The sequence below is a fragment of the Solanum stenotomum genome, chromosome 12, assembly GCF_019186545.1.
Source record: "Solanum stenotomum isolate F172 chromosome 12, ASM1918654v1, whole genome shotgun sequence".
Lineage (NCBI taxonomy): Eukaryota > Viridiplantae > Streptophyta > Magnoliopsida > Solanales > Solanaceae > Solanum > Solanum stenotomum.
Window position 1 is genome coordinate 10,720,622 of NC_064293.1, and position 6,277 is coordinate 10,726,898.

Sequence of the window (6,277 nt, forward strand, 5' to 3'; positions counted from 1 at the left end):
TCTAGTTAAACCCTGTAGATAATGGACGTCGATGGGCAGGCAAGGCATGGCTGAAGATCAGGGAATTTTCTACCAAGTGTGGAACTACGGTTGCAACTTATAGACCGTAGATTGAACTACGGACCGTACTATTGCTCCGTAAAATGTGACAGAACTTTGGTTCCATCACCTGATGCTGAAAAGTCTAAGTATGGAGCTATGGCGAGGAGTTACGAACTGTGGATTGACTTACGGTCCGTATTGTTGAACCGTCGAATGTGACAAAGGTTTGAAAGATTTTGAAGATTGAAAAATTACCCAAGTCCTAAGCCACGGAAGGGACTTACAGACCGTAGATAGACTTACGAACTGTAGGTCAGTGTCGTAGATTAAGATGCGTCCTGTAAACTTTATTTCATTATTTCGTTTCCTTTTTAGTTAGGACTTGTTTTCCTATAAATAGGGTATGTAAACCTCATTTTAGGGGTTAGACTTTATTACTTTTATTCTAGTTCTTGACTTGGGAGATTAATTTGCAACTTTAGCAATTCTTAATTTCCTAAGTTCGTTTTGAAGATTTTGGTGTTGAAATTCAAGTTGAAGTCTGGGTTTATTATTCTTCTTACGTAAGTTCATGATTTCTTCTTCTAAAACTATAAATCGTGTTCTTGCTAATATGGGTAACTAAATCTACAACTAGGATTGTGGGAACCATGATCGATTAATAAAGTATGAATAGTAACTAAGCAATTCTTGAATAGTGTTGTTGCATGCATTGATAATTTTTTTCGTTTAGAAGTCTTTTTAACGAGTGCATACGTTAGAACTCGCCTTGTTGCAACTTGCCGGACCAAAGAGGTAGTTAATAAGAAAATAATTATCAACATAGATTTAGTGTGATACTATCTAATATAATTAATGTCGATTGGTGCGAGGGTGAAAACTAAGCCATACATCGATATGACGTCTAATATGAGGTAATGGTAAGGGTTAGTAAATTATACATACGTAGCCAGATAAAGGTGCGGGGTGAAATTCTCTAGATGCTAGATCAAGTATTTAGAGATACATAACTTATCGTTTTGCATGTAATACACTAGGAAGGGATTGCTATTACTAGGATTACAGAGTTATGAGCTTATGGAGAATACGTACTCCCTAGTTTCTTTCTCAGTTTGATAACTACAAAAGTTTAAATCTTGCTTACTAATTACTTTCATAACTTCCAAAATTTGGTACACAAATTCCCCCCCCCCCCTCCCTTTTACTTATTTGTCTCGGAAATACATTGGCTAAACGAATATAATCGTTATTGAACTTAAGTTTAAACCATTTTACTCGTGGGATCGACCCCAACCTACAAGTTGGGTTCTTTATGTGATAACAATCGCTTATGCTTCTGAAAAGAGGTGTAATTTGAGCGTATCAAATTTTGGCGCTGTTGCCGGGGAATAAGGCTTTTAGATTAAGTTTAATTGAATTATTGAACTTTAGGCAAATATTTCCTAATTTTATTGTTTCTTTTGTTTTTGTCTTTCTCAGGGTCTTACTCTAGTGTATGCCAAGTACACAGTGCCAAGGCGAACCACTTACTCCCTACGATCCCGAACTGAATAGAACTTTATGGAGAATGAATAATCAAGGAGTTCCGGTTAACCCTATTGGGGGATATTTAGGTGAAGGTGTTGGATTGCAACCTCCCAGGGTAATTGATGCGAATAATCAGGCTCCAGTTGAGAATAGATTGGGAGATGCACTGAGGGCACAAGAACCACGTCTGCATGAAAATTTAAGGGTCAACCTTAATATTGCAGATTCTGATGGACCTCTTGTCCTACCGCCTCTACCTCAGAGGCATACATTTGTAGTGAGCAGTAGCTTGATGCAAATGCTTACAGCGAGGGGCTTGTTTGCAGCGTTGCCAGCGGATGATCCGCATGCTCACATAGCCAAACTTAATCATGTCTGCAAAAGTTGTATAGGTCGACCGGATTGGGATATGGACGTCATTAGGTTGCGTGTGTTCCCCCTATCATTGACAGGAGATGCTGCTGTGTGGTTCAATGAACTCCCTTACAACTCAATCTATACATGAGAGCAGTTGAAAGAGGCGTTTTTAGCAAGATTATTTCCAGTGTCCAAGAAATTGAACAAGAAGGATAAACTCAACAAATTTGTAGCATTACCTGAAGAGTTCGTGAGTAGTTCTTGGGATAGGTTCACTGCCTTCATGAGGGTTGTCCCGAATCACCATATTGATTATGAGTTGCGGAAGGAGTACTTCTACCAAGGACATGATGATAATGGTAAGGCAGTGCTCGATACTATTGCGGGAGGTTCGTACGGTGAATGCACTTTTGCACAAATTGCAGAGAAAATGGAGAAAATATCTTGAAATAATAAAGCTTGGACCACTAGAAAGTCAGACACTAGGAATATTATATTTGTCGTTTAAGCTGCAAACAACCAGCCCACAAATGAGATTCGCGAGGAAATAACATAGATGCGAACTGAAGTAGGGTTGGTGTTAAAGCATGTGATAGGGGGAGTAGAGAAGGTAAATGTTGTGAACTATTTGACTAGAACTCCACCATGGCAAATAAGTATTATTTTGAAAAGGATGTGTATGCGGTGAATGAGCAAACGGGGGGGTTTTCGACCAAATGCCCAAGGTTCCAACACGGATAATTGGCGCCAAGGTCAAGGAAACCAAGGTCGGAACTATGACAATTACAACCGTGAGGGTCAATATGTCTGGGATGGGAACTACAATCGCAACAACAATTACAATCAGAACAACTATGGCAACAGAAACGATCGGGCTGGACCTTATGTTCCTTCTTAAAATCAGGATCCTGCTCCTAGGGAAGCAGGAGGTAATATATCACGTATTGAGGATATGATGCAGAAAATAATGAGAAGGGTTGACGCGACTGATGAGAATGTGAAGGAGATGTGAAATGAATTGTTTGGCATTGGTCAAAAAGTTGATGCCCACGTAGTGTCGATCAAGCATCTTGAGCTACAGATGACTCAGTTGTCGACTACAGTAAACCCACGACAACCTAGCACTCTTCCTAGTAATACTATCCAAAATCCAAAGAATGATGGACCATTGATCCACATATGTCGTTTGTGTGGAGATTGAGAATAGTAAATATGATGATGTGGTCGAGGTAAGTGGAGAGTCCGAAAATACGACAGAGAAAAAAACGGAGGTGACTCAGAAAGTTGTCCCTATTCCTTGTCCTCCACCCCCTTCCCACAGAGGTTAGTGAAGAAGAATGAAGAGGGCAAATAACGCAGGTTTATTAACATGTTGAAAAAACTTTCGATCAATGTTCCGTTGATAGAGGCTTTAGAGAAAATACCTGGGTATGCAAAATTTATGAAGGACATGGTGACAATCAGATTTCTATAGCTCCGAAGGACCAAGAAAAGACCACCTTCACTTGTCCTTACAGGACTTTCGCCTTCAAACGGATGCCATTTGGGTTGTGTAATGCTCCAATGACCTTCTAACGTTGTATGATGTCGATATTCTCTGATATGGTGGAGGACACTATTGAGGTATTTATGGATGATTTCTCTGTGGTAGGTGACTCTTTTGATCTATGTCTGAATCCTTTGGCTTAGGTGCTTAAAAGGTGTGAAGATTGTAATCTGGTGCTATATTGGGAGAAGTGACACTTTATGGTGAAAGAAATATAGTTCTAGGTCATCGGATTTTTGAGAAGGGCATTGAGGTAGATAAAGCGAAAGTTGAGGTAATAGAAAAACTTCCTCCACTTATCTCTGTAAAAGGTGTTAGGAGTTTTCTTGGGCATGCAGGTTTTTATAGAAGGTTTATCAAAGATTTCTCAAAAATTGCACATCCGTTGTGCAAACTGCTCGAAAAGGAGTGTAAGTTCTATTTTGATGATGCTTGTCTAAGAGCATTTGGATAGTTGAAGGAGAAGTTAGTTATTGCACCTATCATCATTTCACCAGATTGGGGACAACTGTTTGAGGTAATGTGTGAACCGACTGGAGTGACGCCTAGTATGGTATTGGGACAGAGGCGAGAGAAAATTCTCCAACCTATTTACTATGCTAGAATAGCTCTAAATGTGGCCCAAAAGAACTATACAGTAACTGAACAAGAGCTTCTGGCCGTGGTTTTCGCATTCGAAAAATTTTGATCCTACCTGCTTGGTTCTAAGGTCATAGTGCATACTGACCATTCTGCATTGAGGTATTTGATGGCGAAGAAGGATGCAAAACCGAGGTTAATTAGATGAGTATTGTTGCTGCAAGAGTTTGATTTTGTGGTAAAAGATAGAAAGGGGACCGAAAATCAAGTTGCCGATCATTTGTCCAGATTGGAGAAAGAGGCTATGCTAAAGGTTGGTGATAAGACTAAATTAATGATGCTTTTCCAGATGAACAGGTATTGGCCGCTTCTCATGATCTGATTCATTGGTTTGCAGACTTTGCTAATTATTTGGCAAGCGATTCGGTGCCCCAGGATTTGTCCTTTCACCAAAGGAATTTTTTTATGCATGATGTGAAGAAGTTCTTTTGGGATGAGCCTTATCTGTATCGTAGTTGTGCAGATGGTATTATTCGTCATTGAGTGCCAAAGGTAGAGATGATTGGTATACTAGAGGTGTATCTTTCATCACCTGTTGGTGGGCATCATAGTGGTGTTCGAACTGCGCATAAAATTTTGCACTGTGGGTACTACAGGCCCACCATCCACCAAGATGCTCATGATTTTGCCAAGTCTCATGACCGTTGCCAAGAGAATGAGGAATTTCAAAGCGGCAAGAGCTTCTTATGAATCCGATATTGGTGATTGCGTTGTTTGATGTATGGGGCATTTATTTTATGGGTCCATTTGTGAGTTCACATGGGATGAAGTACATTTTTGTTGCGGTTGATTATGTATCGAAGTGGGTAGAAGCAGTTGTGGTCCTCAACAATGAAGGTAAAAGTGTCATCACATTCTTGAAAAAGAATATCTTCTCCAGATTTGGTACACTTTGGACGATTATTAGTGATGGAGGTTCCCACTTTTGTAATAAGTTGTTCAAGGCGCTACTTGAGAAATATGGTGTCTGCCACAATGTAGCCACTCCTTAACCATCCGCAGACTAGTGGGCAAGTTGAAGTGTCCAACAGGGAGATCAAGCAAATTTTGGTGAAGACTGAATGCTAATAGAATGGATTAGTCAAGGAAGCTTGATGATGCTCTATGGGCCTATCGCACTGCATACAAGACTCCCATGGGTATGTCTCCTTACCAACTTGTATATGAAAAGTCTTGCCATTTATCAGTAGAGCTAGAGCATAAGACTATGTGGGCAATGAAAAAGCTAAATTTGGATTGGGGTACCGTATCTAATCAAAGAATGAATGACTTGAATATGCTTGATGAGTTTCACCTAAAAGCTTATGAAAGTTCAACATTGTACAAAAAAAAGATGAAGAAGTATCATGATCAAGGAATTGAAAAACGAGAATTTGTTGTGGGTGATCTTGTGCTTCTATTCAACTCTAGGTTACGCTTGTTTCCGAGCAAACTCAAGTCCAAATGGACCGGGCCATTTTTGCTCATAAAGTGCTTCCCCATGGAGCGGTTGAGCTAGAGAACAGTGAAGGAACAAAGTTCATGGTAAATGGGAAAAGGATCAAGATCTATCTGGGAAACGTGGAAAGTGTGCAAGAGGTTGTTGAAGCCTATGTTCTTAATGAAGTTTGAGTAATCAAGAGGCCTGCATCATGTCGCGACGTTAAATCAAGCGATGCTTGAAAGGCAACCCAAAATGTAAAATCTAGCCAACAATAGGTTTTTGTTTTTCGTTTAGTAGTTTTCTTTGTCTAGTTGCTTCTCTGTACTCATTTAGATAGTTTTAATTTTGTTTTAGCTTTGGCTAGACATAGCATAGGGTCCGTGTCTAAAAAGTGTCCAAAAAAATGTAAAAATAATGGCCTAATGGTTGCTACATGTGTAGGGACGCGAAGCAAAATTTGCAGAAACAGGTCTGGTGCAAAGGTCTACGGAGCCCATCGACGGTCCGTAAGCTAACCTATGGACCATCATTGTCAATCGTAGATCCCAGAGTTAGACAGTCTACGGGCCAATGTCATTGCCATTCTTGCCACTGCTGTATTTGAGCCACAGGTAGCACCTATTGTGTTGACTGATGATACGGTGCTGGATGTTTTATTCAGTGGGACCCCCGAGGAGGAGCTCGAGCCTACACATACCAAAGGTAAGAGGCACCGTTCTAGCCGCACTGAGGAGGAAAAAGCC